Source organism: Schistocerca americana, unplaced genomic scaffold, assembly GCF_021461395.2.
Source record: "Schistocerca americana isolate TAMUIC-IGC-003095 unplaced genomic scaffold, iqSchAmer2.1 HiC_scaffold_726, whole genome shotgun sequence".
Classification (NCBI taxonomy): Eukaryota; Metazoa; Arthropoda; class Insecta; order Orthoptera; family Acrididae; genus Schistocerca; species Schistocerca americana.
In genome coordinates this window covers 17,716-29,946 of record NW_025726485.1, presented here as the reverse complement: position 1 = coordinate 29,946, position 12,231 = coordinate 17,716, and positions in this window count along the sequence as shown.

Below are 12,231 nucleotides of genomic sequence, written 5' to 3'. Positions count from 1 at the left end.
CGAACAGCCACACTAGGAGGGCGGCCTAAGTCGTCGGCGAAATGTGCTCATTCGCTTGTGTGCGACGTCAAGCTCTAAATAAGGCTGTCACTAGCGTGAGCGTTGCGTGAGCGTCGTGTAAAGTCGGAAAAGTCGTCTGCGTGGGTGAGTGCCATGTTTGGGGAGCGTTTCGTAGTTTGCGCAGTGCAATGGAGACGCGGAAAGTTGTTGTGGCCCAGTCTTTTGCAGTTGGACGACAAGAGTGGTACACAGTAGTAAAGTGCGAGGCAGCGCCTCCAGAATTTTTAACACACCAACATGCGCACACTGCCATGCAAGTGGAATAATTCACAGCCAGAAAATGTGTCAAGGCAGATACGAGCCAACGATTAGCAGCCACAATTGGCAAGCGTGCTGTAATGCGCACGAAGCACCCTCCTCCCACCACTACACTTAATTTAGAAACAGTACAAGTGTTCCCATAAGATTCTCAAACCTATGTCGCAAAGATCAGCCTTGCGCCGAATTCACAAAAATCCCACTGCACATTCCAATTCTTGACGTGCAGTCGGCTGCTACTGGTGTTGCTAGTTGTGACTGCTGATGACAGATGCCGTAGCAATCAATTCATGGAGTGAGTTGTATGTTTTGCGATACTCTGTCTCTGACAAGCAAGCAGAGGTGACATAGGCGCGAACACAGGAAGCTTGCAGCCCCTCGCTGCCTGCAGACACCGAACAGCCACACTAGGAGGGCGGCCTAAGTCGTCGGCGAAATGTGCTCATTCGCTTGTGTGCGACGTCAAGCTCTAAATAAGGCTGTCACTAGCGTGAGCGTTGCGTGAGCGTCGTGTAAAGTCGGAAAAGTCGTCTGCGTGGGTGAGTGCCATGTTTGGGGAGCGTTTCGTAGTTTGCGCAGTGCAATGGAGACGCGGAAAGTTGTTGTGGCCCAGTCTTTTGCAGTTGGACGACAAGAGTGGTACACAGTAGTAAAGTGCGAGGCAGCGCCTCCAGAATTTTTAACACACCAACATGCGCACACTGCCATGCAAGTGGAATAATTCACAGCCAGAAAATGTGTCAAGGCAGATACGAGCCAACGATTAGCAGCCACAATTGGCAAGCGTGCTGTAATGCGCACGAAGCACCCTCCTCCCACCACTACACTTAATTTAGAAACAGTACAAGTGTTCCCATAAGATTCTCAAACCTATGTCGCAAAGATCAGCCTTGCGCCGAATTCACAAAAATCCCACTGCACATTCCAATTCTTGACGTGCAGTCGGCTGCTACTGGTGTTGCTAGTTGTGACTGCTGATGACAGATGCCGTAGCAATCAATTCATGGAGTGAGTTGTATGTTTTGCGATACTCTGTCTCTGACAAGCAAGCAGAGGTGACATAGGCGCGAACACAGGAAGCTTGCAGCCCCTCGCTGCCTGCAGACACCGAACAGCCACACTAGGAGGGCGGCCTAAGTCGTCGGCGAAATGTGCTCATTCGCTTGTGTGCGACGTCAAGCTCTAAATAAGGCTGTCACTAGCGTGAGCGTTGCGTGAGCGTCGTGTAAAGTCGGAAAAGTCGTCTGCGTGGGTGAGTGCCATGTTTGGGGAGCGTTTCGTAGTTTGCGCAGTGCAATGGAGACGCGGAAAGTTGTTGTGGCCCAGTCTTTTGCAGTTGGACGACAAGAGTGGTACACAGTAGTAAAGTGCGAGGCAGCGCCTCCAGAATTTTTAACACACCAACATGCGCACACTGCCATGCAAGTGGAATAATTCACAGCCAGAAAATGTGTCAAGGCAGATACGAGCCAACGATTAGCAGCCACAATTGGCAAGCGTGCTGTAATGCGCACGAAGCACCCTCCTCCCACCACTACACTTAATTTAGAAACAGTACAAGTGTTCCCATAAGATTCTCAAACCTATGTCGCAAAGATCAGCCTTGCGCCGAATTCACAAAAATCCCACTGCACATTCCAATTCTTGACGTGCAGTCGGCTGCTACTGGTGTTGCTAGTTGTGACTGCTGATGACAGATGCCGTAGCAATCAATTCATGGAGTGAGTTGTATGTTTTGCGATACTCTGTCTCTGACAAGCAAGCAGAGGTGACATAGGCGCGAACACAGGAAGCTTGCAGCCCCTCGCTGCCTGCAGACACCGAACAGCCACACTAGGAGGGCGGCCTAAGTCGTCGGCGAAATGTGCTCATTCGCTTGTGTGCGACGTCAAGCTCTAAATAAGGCTGTCACTAGCGTGAGCGTTGCGTGAGCGTCGTGTAAAGTCGGAAAAGTCGTCTGCGTGGGTGAGTGCCATGTTTGGGGAGCGTTTCGTAGTTTGCGCAGTGCAATGGAGACGCGGAAAGTTGTTGTGGCCCAGTCTTTTGCAGTTGGACGACAAGAGTGGTACACAGTAGTAAAGTGCGAGGCAGCGCCTCCAGAATTTTTAACACACCAACATGCGCACACTGCCATGCAAGTGGAATAATTCACAGCCAGAAAATGTGTCAAGGCAGATACGAGCCAACGATTAGCAGCCACAATTGGCAAGCGTGCTGTAATGCGCACGAAGCACCCTCCTCCCACCACTACACTTAATTTAGAAACAGTACAAGTGTTCCCATAAGATTCTCAAACCTATGTCGCAAAGATCAGCCTTGCGCCGAATTCACAAAAATCCCACTGCACATTCCAATTCTTGACGTGCAGTCGGCTGCTACTGGTGTTGCTAGTTGTGACTGCTGATGACAGATGCCGTAGCAATCAATTCATGGAGTGAGTTGTATGTTTTGCGATACTCTGTCTCTGACAAGCAAGCAGAGGTGACATAGGCGCGAACACAGGAAGCTTGCAGCCCCTCGCTGCCTGCAGACACCGAACAGCCACACTAGGAGGGCGGCCTAAGTCGTCGGCGAAATGTGCTCATTCGCTTGTGTGCGACGTCAAGCTCTAAATAAGGCTGTCACTAGCGTGAGCGTTGCGTGAGCGTCGTGTAAAGTCGGAAAAGTCGTCTGCGTGGGTGAGTGCCATGTTTGGGGAGCGTTTCGTAGTTTGCGCAGTGCAATGGAGACGCGGAAAGTTGTTGTGGCCCAGTCTTTTGCAGTTGGACGACAAGAGTGGTACACAGTAGTAAAGTGCGAGGCAGCGCCTCCAGAATTTTTAACACACCAACATGCGCACACTGCCATGCAAGTGGAATAATTCACAGCCAGAAAATGTGTCAAGGCAGATACGAGCCAACGATTAGCAGCCACAATTGGCAAGCGTGCTGTAATGCGCACGAAGCACCCTCCTCCCACCACTACACTTAATTTAGAAACAGTACAAGTGTTCCCATAAGATTCTCAAACCTATGTCGCAAAGATCAGCCTTGCGCCGAATTCACAAAAATCCCACTGCACATTCCAATTCTTGACGTGCAGTCGGCTGCTACTGGTGTTGCTAGTTGTGACTGCTGATGACAGATGCCGTAGCAATCAATTCATGGAGTGAGTTGTATGTTTTGCGATACTCTGTCTCTGACAAGCAAGCAGAGGTGACATAGGCGCGAACACAGGAAGCTTGCAGCCCCTCGCTGCCTGCAGACACCGAACAGCCACACTAGGAGGGCGGCCTAAGTCGTCGGCGAAATGTGCTCATTCGCTTGTGTGCGACGTCAAGCTCTAAATAAGGCTGTCACTAGCGTGAGCGTTGCGTGAGCGTCGTGTAAAGTCGGAAAAGTCGTCTGCGTGGGTGAGTGCCATGTTTGGGGAGCGTTTCGTAGTTTGCGCAGTGCAATGGAGACGCGGAAAGTTGTTGTGGCCCAGTCTTTTGCAGTTGGACGACAAGAGTGGTACACAGTAGTAAAGTGCGAGGCAGCGCCTCCAGAATTTTTAACACACCAACATGCGCACACTGCCATGCAAGTGGAATAATTCACAGCCAGAAAATGTGTCAAGGCAGATGCGAGCCAACGATTAGCAGCCACAATTGGCAAGCGTGCTGTAATGCGCACGAAGCACCCTCCTCCCACCACTACACTTAATTTAGAAACAGTACAAGTGTTCCCATAAGATTCTCAAACCTATGTCGCAAAGATCAGCCTTGCGCCGAATTCACAAAAATCCCACTGCACATTCCAATTCTTGACGTGCAGTCGGCTGCTACTGGTGTTGCTAGTTGTGACTGCTGATGACAGATGCCGTAGCAATCAATTCATGGAGTGAGTTGTATGTTTTGCGATACTCTGTCTCTGACAAGCAAGCAGAGGTGACATAGGCGCGAACACAGGAAGCTTGCAGCCCCTCGCTGCCTGCAGACACCGAACAGCCACACTAGGAGGGCGGCCTAAGTCGTCGGCGAAATGTGCTCATTCGCTTGTGTGCGACGTCAAGCTCTAAATAAGGCTGTCACTAGCGTGAGCGTTGCGTGAGCGTCGTGTAAAGTCGGAAAAGTCGTCTGCGTGGGTGAGTGCCATGTTTGGGGAGCGTTTCGTAGTTTGCGCAGTGCAATGGAGACGCGGAAAGTTGTTGTGGCCCAGTCTTTTGCAGTTGGACGACAAGAGTGGTACACAGTAGTAAAGTGCGAGGCAGCGCCTCCAGAATTTTTAACACACCAACATGCGCACACTGCCATGCAAGTGGAATAATTCACAGCCAGAAAATGTGTCAAGGCAGATACGAGCCAACGATTAGCAGCCACAATTGGCAAGCGTGCTGTAATGCGCACGAAGCACCCTCCTCCCACCACTACACTTAATTTAGAAACAGTACAAGTGTTCCCATAAGATTCTCAAACCTATGTCGCAAAGATCAGCCTTGCGCCGAATTCACAAAAATCCCACTGCACATTCCAATTCTTGACGTGCAGTCGGCTGCTACTGGTGTTGCTAGTTGTGACTGCTGATGACAGATGCCGTAGCAATCAATTCATGGAGTGAGTTGTATGTTTTGCGATACTCTGTCTCTGACAAGCAAGCAGAGGTGACATAGGCGCGAACACAGGAAGCTTGCAGCCCCTCGCTGCCTGCAGACACCGAACAGCCACACTAGGAGGGCGGCCTAAGTCGTCGGCGAAATGTGCTCATTCGCTTGTGTGCGACGTCAAGCTCTAAATAAGGCTGTCACTAGCGTGAGCGTTGCGTGAGCGTCGTGTAAAGTCGGAAAAGTCGTCTGCGTGGGTGAGTGCCATGTTTGGGGAGCGTTTCGTAGTTTGCGCAGTGCAATGGAGACGCGGAAAGTTGTTGTGGCCCAGTCTTTTGCAGTTGGACGACAAGAGTGGTACACAGTAGTAAAGTGCGAGGCAGCGCCTCCAGAATTTTTAACACACCAACATGCGCACACTGCCATGCAAGTGGAATAATTCACAGCCAGAAAATGTGTCAAGGCAGATACGAGCCAACGATTAGCAGCCACAATTGGCAAGCGTGCTGTAATGCGCACGAAGCACCCTCCTCCCACCACTACACTTAATTTAGAAACAGTACAAGTGTTCCCATAAGATTCTCAAACCTATGTCGCAAAGATCAGCCTTGCGCCGAATTCACAAAAATCCCACTGCACATTCCAATTCTTGACGTGCAGTCGGCTGCTACTGGTGTTGCTAGTTGTGACTGCTGATGACAGATGCCGTAGCAATCAATTCATGGAGTGAGTTGTATGTTTTGCGATACTCTGTCTCTGACAAGCAAGCAGAGGTGACATAGGCGCGAACACAGGAAGCTTGCAGCCCCTCGCTGCCTGCAGACACCGAACAGCCACACTAGGAGGGCGGCCTAAGTCGTCGGCGAAATGTGCTCATTCGCTTGTGTGCGACGTCAAGCTCTAAATAAGGCTGTCACTAGCGTGAGCGTTGCGTGAGCGTCGTGTAAAGTCGGAAAAGTCGTCTGCGTGGGTGAGTGCCATGTTTGGGGAGCGTTTCGTAGTTTGCGCAGTGCAATGGAGACGCGGAAAGTTGTTGTGGCCCAGTCTTTTGCAGTTGGACGACAAGAGTGGTACACAGTAGTAAAGTGCGAGGCAGCGCCTCCAGAATTTTTAACACACCAACATGCGCACACTGCCATGCAAGTGGAATAATTCACAGCCAGAAAATGTGTCAAGGCAGATACGAGCCAACGATTAGCAGCCACAATTGGCAAGCGTGCTGTAATGCGCACGAAGCACCCTCCTCCCACCACTACACTTAATTTAGAAACAGTACAAGTGTTCCCATAAGATTCTCAAACCTATGTCGCAAAGATCAGCCTTGCGCCGAATTCACAAAAATCCCACTGCACATTCCAATTCTTGACGTGCAGTCGGCTGCTACTGGTGTTGCTAGTTGTGACTGCTGATGACAGATGCCGTAGCAATCAATTCATGGAGTGAGTTGTATGTTTTGCGATACTCTGTCTCTGACAAGCAAGCAGAGGTGACATAGGCGCGAACACAGGAAGCTTGCAGCCCCTCGCTGCCTGCAGACACCGAACAGCCACACTAGGAGGGCGGCCTAAGTCGTCGGCGAAATGTGCTCATTCGCTTGTGTGCGACGTCAAGCTCTAAATAAGGCTGTCACTAGCGTGAGCGTTGCGTGAGCGTCGTGTAAAGTCGGAAAAGTCGTCTGCGTGGGTGAGTGCCATGTTTGGGGAGCGTTTCGTAGTTTGCGCAGTGCAATGGAGACGCGGAAAGTTGTTGTGGCCCAGTCTTTTGCAGTTGGACGACAAGAGTGGTACACAGTAGTAAAGTGCGAGGCAGCGCCTCCAGAATTTTTAACACACCAACATGCGCACACTGCCATGCAAGTGGAATAATTCACAGCCAGAAAATGTGTCAAGGCAGATACGAGCCAACGATTAGCAGCCACAATTGGCAAGCGTGCTGTAATGCGCACGAAGCACCCTCCTCCCACCACTACACTTAATTTAGAAACAGTACAAGTGTTCCCATAAGATTCTCAAACCTATGTCGCAAAGATCAGCCTTGCGCCGAATTCACAAAAATCCCACTGCACATTCCAATTCTTGACGTGCAGTCGGCTGCTACTGGTGTTGCTAGTTGTGACTGCTGATGACAGATGCCGTAGCAATCAATTCATGGAGTGAGTTGTATGTTTTGCGATACTCTGTCTCTGACAAGCAAGCAGAGGTGACATAGGCGCGAACACAGGAAGCTTGCAGCCCCTCGCTGCCTGCAGACACCGAACAGCCACACTAGGAGGGCGGCCTAAGTCGTCGGCGAAATGTGCTCATTCGCTTGTGTGCGACGTCAAGCTCTAAATAAGGCTGTCACTAGCGTGAGCGTTGCGTGAGCGTCGTGTAAAGTCGGAAAAGTCGTCTGCGTGGGTGAGTGCCATGTTTGGGGAGCGTTTCGTAGTTTGCGCAGTGCAATGGAGACGCGGAAAGTTGTTGTGGCCCAGTCTTTTGCAGTTGGACGACAAGAGTGGTACACAGTAGTAAAGTGCGAGGCAGCGCCTCCAGAATTTTTAACACACCAACATGCGCACACTGCCATGCAAGTGGAATAATTCACAGCCAGAAAATGTGTCAAGGCAGATACGAGCCAACGATTAGCAGCCACAATTGGCAAGCGTGCTGTAATGCGCACGAAGCACCCTCCTCCCACCACTACACTTAATTTAGAAACAGTACAAGTGTTCCCATAAGATTCTCAAACCTATGTCGCAAAGATCAGCCTTGCGCCGAATTCACAAAAATCCCACTGCACATTCCAATTCTTGACGTGCAGTCGGCTGCTACTGGTGTTGCTAGTTGTGACTGCTGATGACAGATGCCGTAGCAATCAATTCATGGAGTGAGTTGTATGTTTTGCGATACTCTGTCTCTGACAAGCAAGCAGAGGTGACATAGGCGCGAACACAGGAAGCTTGCAGCCCCTCGCTGCCTGCAGACACCGAACAGCCACACTAGGAGGGCGGCCTAAGTCGTCGGCGAAATGTGCTCATTCGCTTGTGTGCGACGTCAAGCTCTAAATAAGGCTGTCACTAGCGTGAGCGTTGCGTGAGCGTCGTGTAAAGTCGGAAAAGTCGTCTGCGTGGGTGAGTGCCATGTTTGGGGAGCGTTTCGTAGTTTGCGCAGTGCAATGGAGACGCGGAAAGTTGTTGTGGCCCAGTCTTTTGCAGTTGGACGACAAGAGTGGTACACAGTAGTAAAGTGCGAGGCAGCGCCTCCAGAATTTTTAACACACCAACATGCGCACACTGCCATGCAAGTGGAATAATTCACAGCCAGAAAATGTGTCAAGGCAGATACGAGCCAACGATTAGCAGCCACAATTGGCAAGCGTGCTGTAATGCGCACGAAGCACCCTCCTCCCACCACTACACTTAATTTAGAAACAGTACAAGTGTTCCCATAAGATTCTCAAACCTATGTCGCAAAGATCAGCCTTGCGCCGAATTCACAAAAATCCCACTGCACATTCCAATTCTTGACGTGCAGTCGGCTGCTACTGGTGTTGCTAGTTGTGACTGCTGATGACAGATGCCGTAGCAATCAATTCATGGAGTGAGTTGTATGTTTTGCGATACTCTGTCTCTGACAAGCAAGCAGAGGTGACATAGGCGCGAACACAGGAAGCTTGCAGCCCCTCGCTGCCTGCAGACACCGAACAGCCACACTAGGAGGGCGGCCTAAGTCGTCGGCGAAATGTGCTCATTCGCTTGTGTGCGACGTCAAGCTCTAAATAAGGCTGTCACTAGCGTGAGCGTTGCGTGAGCGTCGTGTAAAGTCGGAAAAGTCGTCTGCGTGGGTGAGTGCCATGTTTGGGGAGCGTTTCGTAGTTTGCGCAGTGCAATGGAGACGCGGAAAGTTGTTGTGGCCCAGTCTTTTGCAGTTGGACGACAAGAGTGGTACACAGTAGTAAAGTGCGAGGCAGCGCCTCCAGAATTTTTAACACACCAACATGCGCACACTGCCATGCAAGTGGAATAATTCACAGCCAGAAAATGTGTCAAGGCAGATACGAGCCAACGATTAGCAGCCACAATTGGCAAGCGTGCTGTAATGCGCACGAAGCACCCTCCTCCCACCACTACACTTAATTTAGAAACAGTACAAGTGTTCCCATAAGATTCTCAAACCTATGTCGCAAAGATCAGCCTTGCGCCGAATTCACAAAAATCCCACTGCACATTCCAATTCTTGACGTGCAGTCGGCTGCTACTGGTGTTGCTAGTTGTGACTGCTGATGACAGATGCCGTAGCAATCAATTCATGGAGTGAGTTGTATGTTTTGCGATACTCTGTCTCTGACAAGCAAGCAGAGGTGACATAGGCGCGAACACAGGAAGCTTGCAGCCCCTCGCTGCCTGCAGACACCGAACAGCCACACTAGGAGGGCGGCCTAAGTCGTCGGCGAAATGTGCTCATTCGCTTGTGTGCGACGTCAAGCTCTAAATAAGGCTGTCACTAGCGTGAGCGTTGCGTGAGCGTCGTGTAAAGTCGGAAAAGTCGTCTGCGTGGGTGAGTGCCATGTTTGGGGAGCGTTTCGTAGTTTGCGCAGTGCAATGGAGACGCGGAAAGTTGTTGTGGCCCAGTCTTTTGCAGTTGGACGACAAGAGTGGTACACAGTAGTAAAGTGCGAGGCAGCGCCTCCAGAATTTTTAACACACCAACATGCGCACACTGCCATGCAAGTGGAATAATTCACAGCCAGAAAATGTGTCAAGGCAGATACGAGCCAACGATTAGCAGCCACAATTGGCAAGCGTGCTGTAATGCGCACGAAGCACCCTCCTCCCACCACTACACTTAATTTAGAAACAGTACAAGTGTTCCCATAAGATTCTCAAACCTATGTCGCAAAGATCAGCCTTGCGCCGAATTCACAAAAATCCCACTGCACATTCCAATTCTTGACGTGCAGTCGGCTGCTACTGGTGTTGCTAGTTGTGACTGCTGATGACAGATGCCGTAGCAATCAATTCATGGAGTGAGTTGTATGTTTTGCGATACTCTGTCTCTGACAAGCAAGCAGAGGTGACATAGGCGCGAACACAGGAAGCTTGCAGCCCCTCGCTGCCTGCAGACACCGAACAGCCACACTAGGAGGGCGGCCTAAGTCGTCGGCGAAATGTGCTCATTCGCTTGTGTGCGACGTCAAGCTCTAAATAAGGCTGTCACTAGCGTGAGCGTTGCGTGAGCGTCGTGTAAAGTCGGAAAAGTCGTCTGCGTGGGTGAGTGCCATGTTTGGGGAGCGTTTCGTAGTTTGCGCAGTGCAATGGAGACGCGGAAAGTTGTTGTGGCCCAGTCTTTTGCAGTTGGACGACAAGAGTGGTACACAGTAGTAAAGTGCGAGGCAGCGCCTCCAGAATTTTTAACACACCAACATGCGCACACTGCCATGCAAGTGGAATAATTCACAGCCAGAAAATGTGTCAAGGCAGATACGAGCCAACGATTAGCAGCCACAATTGGCAAGCGTGCTGTAATGCGCACGAAGCACCCTCCTCCCACCACTACACTTAATTTAGAAACAGTACAAGTGTTCCCATAAGATTCTCAAACCTATGTCGCAAAGATCAGCCTTGCGCCGAATTCACAAAAATCCCACTGCACATTCCAATTCTTGACGTGCAGTCGGCTGCTACTGGTGTTGCTAGTTGTGACTGCTGATGACAGATGCCGTAGCAATCAATTCATGGAGTGAGTTGTATGTTTTGCGATACTCTGTCTCTGACAAGCAAGCAGAGGTGACATAGGCGCGAACACAGGAAGCTTGCAGCCCCTCGCTGCCTGCAGACACCGAACAGCCACACTAGGAGGGCGGCCTAAGTCGTCGGCGAAATGTGCTCATTCGCTTGTGTGCGACGTCAAGCTCTAAATAAGGCTGTCACTAGCGTGAGCGTTGCGTGAGCGTCGTGTAAAGTCGGAAAAGTCGTCTGCGTGGGTGAGTGCCATGTTTGGGGAGCGTTTCGTAGTTTGCGCAGTGCAATGGAGACGCGGAAAGTTGTTGTGGCCCAGTCTTTTGCAGTTGGACGACAAGAGTGGTACACAGTAGTAAAGTGCGAGGCAGCGCCTCCAGAATTTTTAACACACCAACATGCGCACACTGCCATGCAAGTGGAATAATTCACAGCCAGAAAATGTGTCAAGGCAGATACGAGCCAACGATTAGCAGCCACAATTGGCAAGCGTGCTGTAATGCGCACGAAGCACCCTCCTCCCACCACTACACTTAATTTAGAAACAGTACAAGTGTTCCCATAAGATTCTCAAACCTATGTCGCAAAGATCAGCCTTGCGCCGAATTCACAAAAATCCCACTGCACATTCCAATTCTTGACGTGCAGTCGGCTGCTACTGGTGTTGCTAGTTGTGACTGCTGATGACAGATGCCGTAGCAATCAATTCATGGAGTGAGTTGTATGTTTTGCGATACTCTGTCTCTGACAAGCAAGCAGAGGTGACATAGGCGCGAACACAGGAAGCTTGCAGCCCCTCGCTGCCTGCAGACACCGAACAGCCACACTAGGAGGGCGGCCTAAGTCGTCGGCGAAATGTGCTCATTCGCTTGTGTGCGACGTCAAGCTCTAAATAAGGCTGTCACTAGCGTGAGCGTTGCGTGAGCGTCGTGTAAAGTCGGAAAAGTCGTCTGCGTGGGTGAGTGCCATGTTTGGGGAGCGTTTCGTAGTTTGCGCAGTGCAATGGAGACGCGGAAAGTTGTTGTGGCCCAGTCTTTTGCAGTTGGACGACAAGAGTGGTACACAGTAGTAAAGTGCGAGGCAGCGCCTCCAGAATTTTTAACACACCAACATGCGCACACTGCCATGCAAGTGGAATAATTCACAGCCAGAAAATGTGTCAAGGCAGATACGAGCCAACGATTAGCAGCCACAATTGGCAAGCGTGCTGTAATGCGCACGAAGCACCCTCCTCCCACCACTACACTTAATTTAGAAACAGTACAAGTGTTCCCATAAGATTCTCAAACCTATGTCGCAAAGATCAGCCTTGCGCCGAATTCACAAAAATCCCACTGCACATTCCAATTCTTGACGTGCAGTCGGCTGCTACTGGTGTTGCTAGTTGTGACTGCTGATGACAGATGCCGTAGCAATCAATTCATGGAGTGAGTTGTATGTTTTGCGATACTCTGTCTCTGACAAGCAAGCAGAGGTGACATAGGCGCGAACACAGGAAGCTTGCAGCCCCTCGCTGCCTGCAGACACCGAACAGCCACACTAGGAGGGCGGCCTAAGTCGTCGGCGAAATGTGCTCATTCGCTTGTGTGCGACGTCAAGCTCTAAATAAGGCTGTCACTAGCGTGAGCGTTGCGTGA